The 16,676-nt window shown below is 37.5% G+C and overlaps 1 long non-coding RNA gene across 1 annotated transcript; it reads left to right on the plus strand.

Annotated features, from left to right (window-relative positions):
• The first annotated feature begins 1,359 nt into the window (after positions 1–1,359).
• LOC109562841 (uncharacterized) lies at positions 1,360–15,715 on the plus strand. The gene is made up of 3 exons (XR_002181234.2): positions 1,360–1,824; positions 7,354–7,437; positions 13,680–15,715. It is a non-coding gene; the product is annotated as an uncharacterized lncRNA (long non-coding RNA).
• The last annotated feature ends 961 nt before the right edge of the window (positions 15,716–16,676 follow it).

A 16,676-nucleotide genomic window follows, 5' to 3' on the forward strand; every position in this document is an offset into this window, starting at 1 on the left:
ATAATACATTAAAAATATATTAAAATGAGACATCTCTGTTACCTCATTTTGGTGACTCAGCTACATCTTTGATACTTAACCAACATAATTAAAGAAGATGGGACTTGGAGTTAGATAGAACTAGATGTGTAGCCTGCCTCCTCCACATACTGAACAAGTGATCTTGTCTAAGTTTCTTAGATTCCTTCGAGTCAGTAACACCCATGTCACCCAGTGGCTATAGATATTGAATAGATACTCTACACAAAAGCCATTTACATAGGGCCTAATGGAGAAGTTCTATGTAAATGCTCAACTTTCTTCCCTTTCATTATTTTATCTGCTGTCCTAACAATTATGTAAATATTCTACATGCGGTATTTTTTTTACTTAGTCTTCAAGGTCAAGATAAAGTACTTTAAATCGGCAGTTATAAAGAGTTTCTCCTGCCATTGTTTTCACTGTGTCTTTTTCTCAATAAACTGCACAACTTAGCCTTCAGATTTACACATCTGATTTTTGTGAGCAGAGTATTTACTAACATATAAACATAGAATAACTGGAATTTTTGATATTTGTCTTTCAACCTATTATTTATAGACAAAAACTCCTGGATCTGCTAAAATTTATCAGAATTTGAAGGCCTGAGTTGGTTGGTTCCCTGCTTCCCCCTCTTCCAAGACCAGAGGTGGAGGATTGCAAAATCTAAAACCAAAAGGAAATGATTCATACTAGGGAAATCTCTGATACGTCAGGTTCAAGATCTTTTATCAGAAGGGTTTTGTTGTCCTTGTTGATTCACTTGTTCAAATATGTATTAGGCATTAATTAATTATGTATGGTGCTCCATGCAAGGCACTGAGGTGAGTAGTCCACGCTCTCAGGGAATCTCTAATCTGGAAGGGAGAGAAAGCATGTATTTAAATAGCCATAATGCAAGGTAAACTTTGGTAAGCACCACAGGAATGCTGAGGTAAAGTATTATAGGATTTCAATTGATGAAAAACTAATTTCCTATGGAGGGGAGGTGGAAGCACTTTTTATGTTTTATTAACAGTAAAGGAAGAGCTTAGAAGATGCTGCCATTAGGTGAGACTTAGGTTATGCATTAGAGACCTAGGACCTCAGTCATGAGGAGAGAGAGCTTAGGTGACTGTGGTACTTGGATCCCAGGAGCCTCAAAGGCTCCAAGGACACTGTTGATCACAGATCAGTGTGGGACAACACTTTGGTGCACTTGGCCTATCCTCAGTTATGGCTCAATTCACCATGCACTTGAGCCTTTTATTTTTCTGACTTCCTGGCTAGCTGATGAACTCCTGGAGTGCAGAGACCATGTTTTCCTTTTCTAGTACAGAGCCAGGCTCTATCAAATTATGCTCCACACACGACTGTGTTACGGAAAGGAAGACTTACCAAACCAGAGAAGCCAGGAAGGAAGAATGGGTTTCGGCATTGCCTGTGTAGTTTAAATGCTTCATAGATAGAAGTTTCAAAGTCTGGCAAGGATAGCGCACTCAGGTCATGTAAGCAGGAGGCTGGGGCTGGACGACTCCCAGAAAAGACCAGAGTTGGCTGGGCTACAGTGGCACACTGAGCCCCAGGGAAGGTGAGACTATGGCATTACTCAGCCTTGCTCGGTGAAGAAAGCTCTATTCTTCTCTCTTGGCCTCTGGCTTGAGGTTAGTGGTAGTGACATAAGGCTCAAATTCAGGCATGTGGGTATGAAGATGCCTAAAAGAGGGGGTGCGGAAATTGGAGTGAAGAATTGACTCAAGAATCATAGCTCAGAGAATTCATTTCAGTTTTCTCCCAAATCTTCTGGCTGCATATTCTTCTAAAGGGGTAAGTGATCATTCTGAAAATATCTGAAATGCTAAAGGGGTAAATAGATAATTCTTTAAGAATAATATGGAAGTGTAGTTTGGGAAAAGTATGGGTTCTTTTCTGTCTTCTGAAAGGTAAGATATGGATAAAAGTATATTACTGGCCAACTAACTTATTGCTGTAAGAATTGGGAGGCATGAAAAAATTCTAACCCTGGGGAAAATGCTATCTCTGCACCCTCTTCCTTTTCACTATATATTTATTTTTAGGCATAATTGTGGGCCCGGTGCCCAGTGTTTTCCAGAAAGCAAGAAAGGAGTTTGTAGAAAAGGCTAATATAGCAGACTATATATTCAAGGACAGAAATTTAGTCAAGTGTCTCTCAAATTAAGCTTCTTAGACTAGTCTGCTTCAGAAGCACCTAGCATGTGGATTAAAATGCCAATTCATCAGCCCCATCAAAGACTTAATCAGAATCTCTGGGAAAAAGGTTCAGAAATCTGCATTTTAAACACACCCCAAATAATTCTGGTGTACCCTAAAATGTGTGGATCACTGCTACATTCTGTAGCTTCTATGAAACCAAGGAGTGCCTTTCCTAGGGTTTGAATATTAAGCTACCAAACCAATGCTTTCTAAGGCCTCTTTCTGCCATAAGCCCTGGAGCAGGGAGCTGGAAAAAGAGGAGGCAAGGCTGAATGAGACAAAATAGGCATTGAAGGATGATGCACACGGAGGTGTTGAGGACATCTTAGGAGCTAAATACCAGGGTCAGAGCAAGCTGGAAATCATCGTTTTGAGAGACAGACAAAGCAGACAGAAAGAGGAGGTGCCAAACGGCTAATCAATGTAAATGATTAAAACCCCAAGTTAAAAATGAGGGAGCAGATTTGCAAAAGTGAAAGAAGGCCAGGCGAGTCAGGGAAGTGGGCAGCCAGGTCTGGGATGGCTACAACTGGCAGGATCCAACTACACAAGGCTAACTCCCTCCTTGGTCAATAGCCTTTAAATGTTTCCTCTAATAACAGCAACTAGTGGAATATACAGTAATATGCAGCCATCAATTTCCTCCCAAAAAACAATGTCCAGTTTGAGCTCCCAAGCACTGCAGAGGTGATTGACTGATGATAATAGTTAACATTTATTGACGATTTCTATGTACCAGGAGCAATTTTAAACATCTTTCAAGTCATTTAATTCTCACAACCACCCTTTGAAATAGGTACTGTTAGTTTGGCCATTCTACAGATGAAAAATTGAGGTAGAGAAGTTGAGCAATTTGCTCAAGGCCATGTAGCTTCCAGGGGCAGAGCCAGGATTTGAAACCAGGCAGTCTCGATCCAGAGTCTGAGTAATTATCTACTGTTTTTGCTGTCAGATCCAGAGTAGATATGGCTAAGGACTTTACACAGAAAACAACTCTCAGTTGCAATCAACTGTATTGATTCAATCACTAGTGTTTCTATTATAATATCTGTAAAATTAAGAAGGAAATTTAGAAATTTCTCTTAGTATGACTATAAACTGTTTCTGTTTAAAAGGCATACAGTGTCTTATATATTAAAGCTAATATTTGACATTACAAGTATCAGATCTGTGATGTGATGTGGCTTTCAGAAGAAAACATGCCAACATAATTTTCAGGGTAAGAAGGTAACCAGAGAACCAAGAACCTCCAAAGATACAAGTAGGTGCATTTGCGTGTGTGTAACAAACTTCTACTCTTTTGTTCTGTATCATTTTCCTTTTCTTTCTTTCTTTTTGGCTCAGATTTTGAGGACTTGTTCAAACATTTTTTAAACGTACTTCAGCACGTACAAAGAAGAAGCTATTCCTTTTATCTCACATCCTTAGAGTTTGTCTTCCTGTTTGAGACTCGAAGGCACACCAAGGCCAGAAGGGAAGGGGAATACTTAAAGAAAGCAAGTCCAGGTTGATTAAGAAAGCATTATGATTATAAACAAAATGGAGCTACCCTCAAATTGAATGAGAAATAAATGAAACGTTTCCTAAAGATTTTATTTTATCACAGTTACAGTTTTATGCACATTTATAGATTGCTTTCTTTCCTTTTCAATATCCAGCATTCAAGGATATCCTGGTAAAGTCTAACCTCTCAAAATGCTGACGGCTATTGGTGACTGGTATATAGTTACCCTTAACTAAAAGCTGTTCTGTTGTTCCTCATGCATAGCTGAAAGCCCCTGAACATAGCCAGCAACTGAAACCACAAACACATTACCCCACACTGGAAGTCAGAACAGTAGAAAGAGGGACAGAGACAAAGCTGTGGAGGAAAAAAAATGTGAATTTAACATTTTTCTTTATAGCCGAGAGAATAAAGACCAAAATAGTATGTTTTTAAGTTTATGTGAACACATTTAATAATTTTACACTTTCCTCTAAGAAGCTGCAGGTTTAGAAATTCTCATTATGTATCCAGTGCAAGGCATATACCATAGAAATTAATAAATATGAAAATTCAATATAAACTAAATTATGGCAGCAAAGATAAATGTACAAAACATATATGTTCTGACATAATTCTGTCACAAGGAAACTCTACTTTTCTTTCACTTTTTGTTTTTCTACTCTCTAAAAAGTTGTTATGACCCCTGTACCCAAAAAGCAGCTTAACAGCACAATTGTGTTCAAGGATAATTCTCTCTACTTATTGCAACACTACCAAGGCAGCCTTTTTTGATGATCCTCTGTCTCTCTTTCTATGTCTTGTTCTCTCAAACACACACATACACACACTCCAAATAAATTATATAAAATTAATTCCTGGCCTTTTGGTGAATTACAGGAAGTTAAATAAGAAACCAAGTTGTAGAAAGAACATAGTAAGAAAGAAGAGGAATTCTTGGCACTCCTTTTTATGTTTATCAGAATAGTTGAAAACTAAGGAAGCAAATTAATAAAGTTCAAAATAAAATATTTAGAAATTATAGCAAGCAAAATTATATATGTGACTCAAATTATAGCTACACTTTAGAACCTGTTAAAATCAGTTTCAGATTTATAGCACTCTTTCTAAATCACTTAAAATAGTTTTTCCCCCAGACATAGCACCTGAGCTGAATTCTGTGTGTACCAAGCAATTCTACCTACACATTATAAGGTTAAATCACATGTATGTTCCTTCGGACCTATCTGTATGTTGGAAGGCATACAAGTGATCAGAAAGACCAGGGGTAGAAAATGATAATAATTCCTATCTCAATGCACAATCTCCAGAGTGGTTGTTGCCTTAAGGGTGTTAGTGATGTTTGTGTGAGTGTTTCCCTTGGCTTTAACTTATAAAATGACAATGATCCAGCAAATGCCTCATGACTGGACATGGACTGCCTATACTTAGAAGATACCAGGATGGAAGACTTCTATCACTTTCCAGTGCCTTTTTTAAACTTCCTACAACCCAGACTTGAGAGAAAATAAATCTGCTGGGGCAGTGATGAACTACATTGCAAAAGATTCAGAAAATATCCAAAGTAATGAAAACACATCTATATTACCCTAAGATTTTTTCTTTTTTCTGTTCTTTGTTTTTCTTTTTCTCTCTTCCTTTCTCTTTTCCCTTCCTGTCCTTTCTTTTCAATTTTTATATTCTGCCTGATCTCCCTCAAATCCAACACTTCTGAACCAGACAGGTGACTTTAACTGATGATGGGCTGCCCATTAGGCTGTGCAAATAGCTCCCTGAAAAGTCAAGTAAATAATTAGGTGCGAAGAGAGAAGAAGCCAAGAGTGTTACCAAGGTGGTAACAAAAGTCCACTTACCACATTTTTAATTGAATAGTGGTAATATAATTTGGAAGCACAAAGACTCACCTGATATTTAAGTGGATGGTTTCTTAAGGAATAAAGAGGAATAAAGGAATAAAGAGCCTTAGGAATAAAGAGCTTCCATCTGAAATTATTTAATGTGTTTGAGTCAGATCTTTTGGAAATAATAAACAAAAACACATCTAAAATTTGTTTTATTTATACTTAATTCTGGAGAAACATTAGATACACACAAATTGAAAGAAATGAGCACAAGTTCTCTTTTTCTTTTACATGTACTCTTTAAATTAGGATTTCTTCTAGTTTAAGAGAAAAAACTGCCTGTAAAAAAGATTCAGTGACTTCTATGCTGGCAGTTGATATCATATATTTTGTAGGTTATAGTACATGTGTTCCTATCCTACTAAGTAAAACAAACCAGGTAGATAAAAGGTTAATCTCTTCTCTAAGATTAAATGTCTCCATTTTGCGAAACTTTAAGAATATATAGCTTGAAAATAAAAAAAAAGAATTGTATAAGAAAAATGTGAATCATAAGAATTTTTATAAATTTGTTTTACTTACTATTAAAAGCAGTGTTGTCCCAAGAAACTTGAAAATCCCACAGAGTTATGTGGTCAGTAATATGCCCTATACAAGAAAGAGTCAGCAATTCCTCTGGGAGCAAGTGACTTACTTTTATTATTTGAATTTTTTTATTGGAATATTTCATCAGAATCACATGAAAACCACTTCTTCTGACATTAGATGGTACCGTGGGGTGCTGTACCCTGCCTCCTTACTTAGTTGACTAAATAAATACGTTATTTTCTTTGATTCTTCTGGATTATCACATGGTACATGTGCAGAGCTGATCTCCCCCATACTCCAGTGCCAGGCGGTCAGTGTGATCATTTCTTGTTTCCAGGAAAATTTTAAATTGGAGCAGCAGAATAGGCAAAGCTGGACCTAGTGGTAAATTAGTTTGATCAGCATTTCTCAGTGTTTACTCAAAAGGTTCCAATACTCCTTTGTGAATGCAGGCAGTGAGTTCTATTATTCTCAGTATGACCAGTGCCTCACACAATACTAGCTGCACAGTTGACTCTCAATATGCAAAATTCAGCTAGCATTTATTTTTCCACTTGGATAGCCTGACATGCTACTGGGGTTATGCCAGTGTAGGCTGCCCGCACTCAGATACACATATGTTCTTTCTCAAGAACTACAGAATCTTTCCTACCCTGAGACAGGAGTGAGAGGCCGAGTAGAGACATGTAGCACTAACAGACCGTCTCCTGGATGATGCCTCTAGGCTCAGTATTTTACATACACTGTGGTGTTTAGTCTAAATTTTTATCCTCATTTTATACATTAGAAAGTAGGTTCGGAACAGTTTGATCTCAAAGTCCTTCCTAAGGAGAACTGGGTTAAGATTAGAATTTAAATAAAAGTTACAACAAATAATAAGTTAACTCCATTTATTTGATGGTGGTTGAGTAATTACCATGTACCAGAAAAGAATTATGTGAGTCTTATTAATTTTTTCTGTCTTCAATGAAATACATGCACACTATAAAATATTAAGGCAAGTCTTGGAATACAATCTTTGCAGGCCCCAACTCATACCCTCAATTACATTTTTAAGTCTTTAGTTTTATTAGAGAAATAAGATTCTTCCTGACTTATTTCTAACTGCATTTGAAAGGATTTATATAAGATTTATTTAGAGTGAAGCCCATGAAAGCTTGTTTTTTACTTTACTTTTTTTTTTTTTAGGCTCATGTCAAACTGAAAGAGAAAGTAAATCAGGCAAGGAAACCTCTGTGGTTTTTTCCTTTTTACTACAATAACACTCAAATGGTATGTACACAGAAAAGGCTGTATTTAAAGATTTATCTATATTATTATATCACAAAATTAAAATTTCCAAATGGATTGAGATGAATATTTATGGGAGCTATGGAAAACTAAGGATTAAAATCCTTATATAAAAAAGGATTACACAAATGTATAAGAAACTTAGTAAGATCACTATGCATACATAGGAAAAAAAAGATACAGTTTATCCAAAGGGAGATAGAAGTGGCTTATGACAAAATTTTAAATCATTAATGTCATTAATAATTACAAATGAAAATTAAAATAATAATGACATTTTATTTTCTCCTATTAATTAGCATGAAAGTGAAATTCACTCAGTCATGTCCGACTCTTTGCAACCCCATGGACTATATAGTCCATGGAATTCTCCAGGCCAGAATACTGGAGTGGGTAGCCTTTCCCTTCTCCAAGGGATCTTTCCAACCCAGGGATCGAACCTAGGTCTCCTACATTGCAGGTGGATTCTTTACCAGCTGAGCTACAAGGGAAGACCTTAATTAGCATGGTTTGTTCAAAATATACAGTGCAGGTAGAAGTATAAATTTAGTCAGCAGATTTGGTGAAGCAATTTGTAATTACGTATCAAGGAAGTTTTAAATATGTTGGTAGGGTTCTAATCTGAGGAAATATTCTGAAATACAAGCAAATATTTAAATATAAAAATATTCTTTTGTAAAGTAAAATATCAGGAAGCTTAAACATCCTTAAATAAGAAGCACATATGAAGACCATTTAATTACAGTGGAAAATAAATTCTTATGACCTAATAATAATGGAAAAAAACAGGCTATAATACAACACAATATGATCTCAGGTGTAGAAAATGATACTTATAGAAAGATAAATAGCAGTGATAATAGTAGCTATTTCTATTTAATTATTGATGATTTCTATTTTTGCCATGTTTTTCTATATTTTACAAGTTTGCTTTTATAATAAGAAACATATTATGGAAGAAAGAAAAAAAATCAAAATGACAGCAAAACTCAAATTATACAGGTTAAATAAGATGCAGAAAGAGAATATGAATTTAATCCTTGACATCCCTGTTTGGCATAAGGTTCCCTTGTAGTCCACCTAGGGTCAAAAATCCAACTCAAACAGGGCATTGGTTTACTAGACCACAGGGTTTATATAATAAGCCATGACTTAGTGGCCATCTGAGCAAATAACACCATTTAGGATATCCAGGGCAGAGGAGTCTACAGCCCAGCCCAGTCTGAACTCATCAGACCCTGCATAGCACATGTGGTTAATGCCTTGCACCACATCTGAAGCAGAATGGTGAATAACTAGAGTCTGTCCAAGACAGGTGGGCTGAAGTGGTATAATGTCTGGAAATCTTATGACTTATCAAATTAAAATTCCCCCTTCATTTCTTACTACTCTCATAATAAAGTCCAAAACCATATAAGATTCAGCCTCATGAGACTCCCTCCCTTGCTCACAAAGTTCTAACCTCTCATGTTCCCTTTAATATACTCAATTCCTCCTCACTTCAGAACCACCCAAGTACCAACCACCCAGCCTAGAATACCTTATTTCACCCCTTCTCACCTCTGTCTCCTCCACACACATACTTTCTTGCCTGACTAATTCCTAAATATTTTCAGGTCTGAGATCAAATATTCTTTCCTCAGAGATACTTCTCTGACCACCTACCTAGGAAAAGTGCTCCTGTTATACACTTTCATTTTTACCCTGTGGCTGTCTTTGGTTAATTGCCTTTCTAATGTCTGTATTTCTTGCTAGATGGTAAACTTTGTGAGGACACTGCTAAGAGTCTTATTATGCGTCTTAGTCCATTCAGACTTCTGTAACAAAATACCACAGACCAAAAGCTTATAAACAGCAGACATGTATTTCTTAAGGCTATGGAGGCTGAGCTGTGCAAGATCAAGATACTAGCAAACTCAGTGTTTGGGGAGGATTCTTCCTGTGTCCTGTGATAGAGCAAGGGAGCTCTCTGGGGACTTTTTTTAATAAGGGCACTAATCTCATTCATGAGAGCGCCTCCACCTCATGATCACATCATCTCCCAAACATTCCCCTTCCTAACACTGTCAACATTGATAGGTTAGAATTTCAGCATATGAATTTGGGGGGAATGGAATCATTTAGTATATATCCCCAGAATGTAGTACAGTTTCTGAACCATACTTTGGGCCATTTGTTGAATGAATTCCATGAAGTGTATCTGTCTATTTTTCTGGCTACCTTCTACTTGTATAGTTAATTTCTCCTTAATGCTTAGAAAATGGGGTTAATCTGATAAAGAAAAGACAAGTAAGAGAAGAGGGAATATGATAGCTACTCATCACATAGACATTCTGTGCAATTCTATTTCTTAAAAGATATGGAGAAATTTCTAAAAACTAGGTTAAAAATGAAAGTAACACCCTTTGTAGTAATGAATTCCCTTTTATGAAGTGTGTGCAATTCATATTTTAACACAAGTGTGGGTTAGAATTGTGAAAGAGATTCCTATATTGGGCAGGTGGATTTGATGACTCTTAGGATCAATTCAAAGAGTATGACTCTACGACCTAGCAATCTCTTTGGCTGTAGAGGCACTACATGAGAGAGAGATTTAAGACAAAACAGGGCATGGACTAAACAAAGACAAGCTTGGGGAAGAAAAGGAAATGTAACACTGTCTCAAAGCGTTTGATCTCAATCATTTCGAACATTTTCTGAGACTGGGGTTGGCAGGCCTCCCAGAGAAACCAACACAAAGCAACCTAACTGGGCATCACCAAACAAAAGGAGACCTAAGCTGAGAGATGAGAAGATGAAAGCCCTGCATTTAGATTTACCGAGGACAGGAGGGGCTGGGGGCAGGAAAGACAGGCATTCTCCTCGGGGTCCTTTCAGTTCACTCAAAGGCACACCTCTGAAATGAACATCCTCCACAGAGAGAGAGGGTAGTTGCCTGAGAATCCAGAAGTCAGGGCATTAATAAACATGGCTTAAAGAATTGAGTTGAAATGTCAGTACAACCGCTTTATGTATCTTCACTATCCTTAACCCAAACTTGTGTCATCATTCTGGAATGAGCAAGACCTGCTCAACAAACCCAGCTTTTATCATCTCCTTTGTATCTGCTTAGTCAGAGTTCAGAAATCGTCCAATGGCCTTCTCACTCTCTAATCCAAAGAATTAATGTTGTTATGGAAAGAAAAACAACTTCCATTTGTTCAGAGAGAAAGACCCACACAATGCCTTTGAGGTGAGAAAACTGAGTTATGCTAAGTGGGGATTTTTCTCTACTACTCTGTGGAGATTCCTGATGAAGTTGAATACATTTCTTTTTTCAATTTTGACTGCTGCTAAAAATACTTAATGCGTACTGGGTGCTCACCCTGTTGCAGGCGAGGTGCTGAGTGATTTGTACACATTATCCTCTAGATCCTAACAACAGTCTGAAAGTAGATGCAATTATAGTGCCTTTTCTAGAAAGGCCCCGGAGCGGTAGGTTTTCTACCTCAAGTCTGCAAGCTTCTGAGGCCAAGTATGAGGAAAGTGTCACATATTTGAACATCACCTATTGGGTGAAGTTCAGCATAAAAATTTTGTGATCTGCCTTAACGGATTAATCACCCTCACACTCCTTGCTGATAGTGGACAGAAGTGGACCCAGCAAAGAAAGTTAGGCTCAGAGATGGTTCACATTTGCAAACTGGTGCTCTCTCTCCTATAAGAATTGGGAACAGTGACAGTATTGAAATGAGAAAATGTAATATTACATTTAGCTGTATCATAAAAATGCAAATAGTCTACAAAGTAGAGAGAATATCATAATAAACGCCCATATACCAATCACCTTACATTAATAATTGCTATTATTTTACCATATTTCCTTCATTTATTTTCTCTTTGCTCAATTGTTTTAAAGTAAGCCCCAAGTATCATGACTTTAGCCTCTAAATGTTCCAGTATGCCTCTGATATTTTCACTGTTATCTGTTTTCTACCTTTGTCTTGTCATTCATCCATCAACTCAGATTTTCTCACTTTGAACCTGGACTATGCTCCTTCTACTGTCTTACTTCCTTACTGTGTGTCAGCAGAAGAAAGCCACTGAATAAGCTATACGTTGTTGGCACTGGGAATATAGAAATAAATAACCCAATATCTCTACTCCAAAGAACTTGGGACCTAATGGCTCTCAGAGAAGTCCTCCATGATTTGCCACTTCTCATAATATACTACCTGTATGCCATCTCTGGATAGCCACTTACTTGCTCTGTTCCTTTTGGCTTTATTGACTATGTCAAAGCCTTTGACTGTGTGGATCACAACAAACTGGAAAATTCTTAAAGAGATGGGAATACCAGACTACCTTACCTATCTCCTGAGAAATCTGTATACAGGTCAAGAAGCAATAGTTAGAACCGGACATGGAACAACGGACTGATTCCGAACTGGGAAAGGATTATGTCAAGGCTGTATATTGTCACCCTGCTTATTTAACTTATATGCAGAGTACAACATATGAAATTTAACTTATGTGCAGAGTACATCATGCGAAATGTCAGGCTGGATGAAGCACAAGCTGGAATGAAGATTGCTGAGAGAAATATCCATAACCTCAGATATGCAGATGACACCACCCTTATGGCAGAAAGTGAAGAGAAACTGAAGAGCCACTTAATGAATGTGAAAGAAGAGTGTGAAAAAGCTGGCTTAAAAGTCAAAATTCAAAAAACTAAGATCATGGCATCCAGTCCCATCACTTCATGTCAAACAGATGGGGAGACAATGGAAACTGTGACAGACTTTATTTCTTGGGCTCCAAAATCACTGCAGATGGTGACTGCAGCCATGAAATTAAAAGACATTTTGCTCCTTGGAAGAAAAGCTATGATAAACCTAGACAGCGTATTAAAAAACAGAGACATTGCTTTGCCAACAAAGGTCCATCTAGTCAAAGCTATAGTTTTTCCAGCAGTCATGTATGGATGTGAGAGTTGGACCATAAAGAAAGCTGAGCAGAGAAGAATTGATGCTCTTCAACTGTGATGTTGGAGAAGACTCTTGAGAGTCCCTTGGACTGCAAGGAAATCCAACTAGTCAATGCTAAAGGAAATCAGTCCTGAAAATTCATTGGAAGGACCGATGTTGAAGCTGAAGCTCCAATACTTTGGCCATCTCATGAGAAGAACTGACTCACTGGAAAAGACCCTCATGCTGGGAAGGATTGAAGGCAGGAGGAGAAGGGGTTTACAGAGAATGAGATGGTTGGATGGCATCACCGACTCAATGGACATGAGTTTGAGCAAACTCTGGGAGTTGGTGATGGACAGGGAGGCCTGGTGTGCTACAGTCCATGGGGTTGCAAAGAGTTGGACACAACTTAGTGACTGAACTGAACTGAATGCCTAAAAGGTATCATTTTAAGTATACAAATGCTACAACAAAAAATAGTGTGTTGCAAAAATTAGAATGCAGAGCCTGGAGACAGGGGGTCTTACCAGTTATTAGCTCTGTGACCATGGGTAATTCATTGTATCTCATCAGACTTTATTTCCTTATCTGTAAAATGAGAAGATTAAATAAAATAATTTCTATGACTTCCTCAGTTCAATTTTCCCCTTATTCTATTCCAAATAATTGAGTGAACCAAATTTATCAGCAAATAGTTTTTGTACTGTGGTATATTTTGTATTCAAAGCATTTCTGCCTGTATTTTTTCTGTCTACAGTGAATAAAATAGAAAGTTATAAAAGAAATTACAAAGAGAATTTTGTAACAGTTAGTAATCTACTTGTGCTGTAAGCTACATTGATTTTTCTCTCTGAAATCGCCCTCTAAAATCTAAGTTATTCCAAAGAAATCATTTTTTGTGTGTTTGGCTGTGATGACAAGGCCCAAATTGCAAATGAGTATTGTCACTGGTTATAGAGAGAAGTGTCTGGGGACAAAGCCAAGTGGAATTCTAATTGAACCCAAATTTCACCAGTCTTTTTTGGTCTCTCCACTACACAACTTTAACTCTTAACATCTTTAACATAAAAGAAAACACTGTTAACCATTATTTACCTAGGTTAAATGTGCCCACCACCTAGAAGTGAAGTTGGGAATCCCTGATTACATCTCTGTAGTCTTAGCCAGTTTCTAGTATAGGGCAAGATTCACATTTTTACATATATAATATATACTTTATATATATCAAAGTTGCCAGTGAGTAACTAAGTACTAATGGAATGTTCTCATCTCTAGGATTCCATCTGGTCTACCATTTGTGCACCTGTTCGCAGTTCCCTCCATTCCGTTGACTCTTTGTGACCCCATGGACTGCAGCACGCCAGGCTTCCCTGTCCTGCACCATCTCCTGGAACTTGGTCTAACTCGTGTCCATTGAGTCGGTGATGCCATCCAACCATCTTGTCCTCTGCTGTCCCCTTCTCCTTCAAAGTTTCCCAGCATCAGGGTCTTTTCTAATGAGTTAGCTCTTTGCATCCGATGGCCAAAGCATTCTACTTTCTAGGATGTGTCATCCTCTTTCCTTCTGCTTTGCCTTTTACCTTATTTTCACTCCTCTAGTCCAGACCAGGGACCCCTCTCATGTTTCTCAGAATCCTCTGTTGATGGCAGCAGTTTTAAATTCTGATTTTCTGAAGGAAAACATTTATCTTTAAGATTTTGGGAGGAGGGATGGCTTGAGTGTTGGTGGTGATAAAGAGATAAATACTAAAGAGCAGAATGTGAAATGCAATAGTATTTGAACAGATTTTAAGTTCCATTTCCCAGTCCCTTACTTGGGTTTTCTTCTATTCTCTTATTTTATCATTGAAAAGCTAGGCAATCTTCTCAATCCCTCATTTCAGATCAGCAAAAGGTTTATTTTCCCAAAAATAACAGCAGGAGACAAATGTATGTATTTGGTACAAATATGGAGAGGTATTTTGATCACATCTGATAAAAATTACCCCTGAACAACAGAAATGAAAATGGAAAAATGTCCAAATTTTGAGAGATGTTAGAATCCAGGATAATCTCTAAAAGATTTAAATATATGAAGAAACAGTGCAAATGATATTCTTCCATACATATACAGAAATCCCATTTTCATAAGGAGTTGATGTTAGTTTGGGCCCATTCCATCTACAGTTTTCCAAGACTGTAAAATTAGAGCTCTTGAACATTGAACTTGTAGCATAAGTGTTTCTTAAAGGGTTATATTTAAAATAAGATGACAAGACGAAGTATGAGAACATAATTCTGAGAAGGCATTTAGCTTAGGAAACCAGAAATTGTATACCAGTAGAGAAAAAGTGCTCTTGCCTGGAAAATCCCATGGACAGAGGAGCCTGGTTGGCTGCAGTCCGTGGGGTCGCTAAGAGTCGGACAAGACTGAGCGACTTCACTTTCACTTTTCACTTTCATACATTGGAGAAGGAAATGGCAACCCACTCCAGTGTTCTTGCCTGGAGAATCCCAGGGACGGGGGAGCCTGATGGGCTGCCGTCTATGGGGTCGCACAGAGTCGGACACGACTGAAGCGACTTAGCAGCAGCAGAGAAAAAGAATGATGTATCAATTAGCAAGCTATACTTTTCCTAAATGCCAAAGACATTAATATCTCAACAAGTGAAAAATATATTAAGAGTTGGTTAACTAATATCAAGTCAGTGATTTAATTTATATTCAGAAGGCTTTAACATATTAATTCTAAGATACTTTTAAAAAGAACATAAAAATCACTAATATTCATTATGTGTCAATAATTACTTTTAATTTTTTATTGTTCAGCTGCACTTAAATAAAATGAGAAAATTAGAATTAATTTGGTTAGGAGGATTTAATTTCAAAATATTCCTCCTTTCTCCTCACAAGTTTTCATTATGGGCCAAACCCAAAAAATATTCCTTTAGGAAATTATACAATTTAATCATTTTATGTATCCAGTTTTCTCTTTAAATCCTTTTGGAGGCATAATGGGTATTTATACACAATTTCAAGAGATTAAACATAAGAAAATAACTGCTACCACAAGCTAATGGATACTTTCAGTTCAGTGCTTTACCTCTCTGGTGGTGTTCCTGTTATTTTTCTTAAAACTTGAACTCTCCCTTGAATAGGTTTCATCATATCCCAGTTCAAATTTATGAATTCAATTACATATCTTTTGCATCTCGTTTTTCAGACTGCATCTACTGAAGTTTTTAAACTTTCACTAGTTTACAACCATATGTATAAAGAAATACACTTTTCTACCCAACTTAAAAACTAGAATAAAAACTGATTCACCCTAATATTTAGTAAAGTTCATTTATTCAGCATTCTGTTAACTAGAACTCATTAACAAGCATTTATGGCCACGCATAGTACCAAAAATATTCAGTTGTCAAAATGACACCTCTGTGGCATTTAACATTTGAACAACCCGGGATTAAACCCAGATCTCCCACGTTGTAGGCAGACGCTTTACCCTCTGAGCCACGAGGGAAACCCTTGAAAAGACAATAAAATATAAATCACTCTATAGCTTTGAAAACTGGTAGTAGAGCTTCCCTGGTGACTCAGCGATAAAGAATTCTCCTGCCAATGTAGGAGACACAGGTTTGATGCCTGAGTGAGGAAGATCCCCTAGAGAAGAAAATGGCAACCAACTCCAGTATTCTTGTCCAGAGAATCCCATAGATAGAGGAATCTGGTGGGCTACAGTCCATGGGGTTGAAAAAGAGTGGGACACAACTTAGTGACTAAAACAGCAACAATATGACTTTTACATATTATAATTGTTATTATCACACTGATTTTATCCACAAATGGCCTTTTTTTATTTTGTCCTTACTCAAGTTTCATGCATTCTGGAATTCAGAGACCAAGCCCATACCCTTTGTTGTTTTATAAATATCAATTGTCTTGCTGTCCCTATTATTCCCTCCCCTTATCTTCTTAGATCTATCCTTTTAAACCACAGTGAAAACTGTATGCTTGTTATATAAACAGTATGCCCACATACCTGCTGTTGCTGCTGCTAAGTTGCTTCAGTTGTGTCCGACTCTGTGCAACCCCATAGATGGCAGCCCACCAGGCTCCCCCGTCCCTGGGATTCTCCAGGCAAGAACACTGGAGTGGGTTGCCATTTCCTTCTCCAATGCATGAAAGCGAAAGGTGAAAGTGAAGTCGCTCAGTCGTGTCCAACTCCTAGAGACTCCATGGACTGCAGCCCACCAGGCTCCTCGGTCCATGGGATTTTCCAGGCAAGAG

The sequence above is a fragment of the Bos indicus genome, chromosome 8 (genome assembly GCF_029378745.1).
Source record: "Bos indicus isolate NIAB-ARS_2022 breed Sahiwal x Tharparkar chromosome 8, NIAB-ARS_B.indTharparkar_mat_pri_1.0, whole genome shotgun sequence".
Classification (NCBI taxonomy): domain Eukaryota; kingdom Metazoa; phylum Chordata; class Mammalia; order Artiodactyla; family Bovidae; genus Bos; species Bos indicus.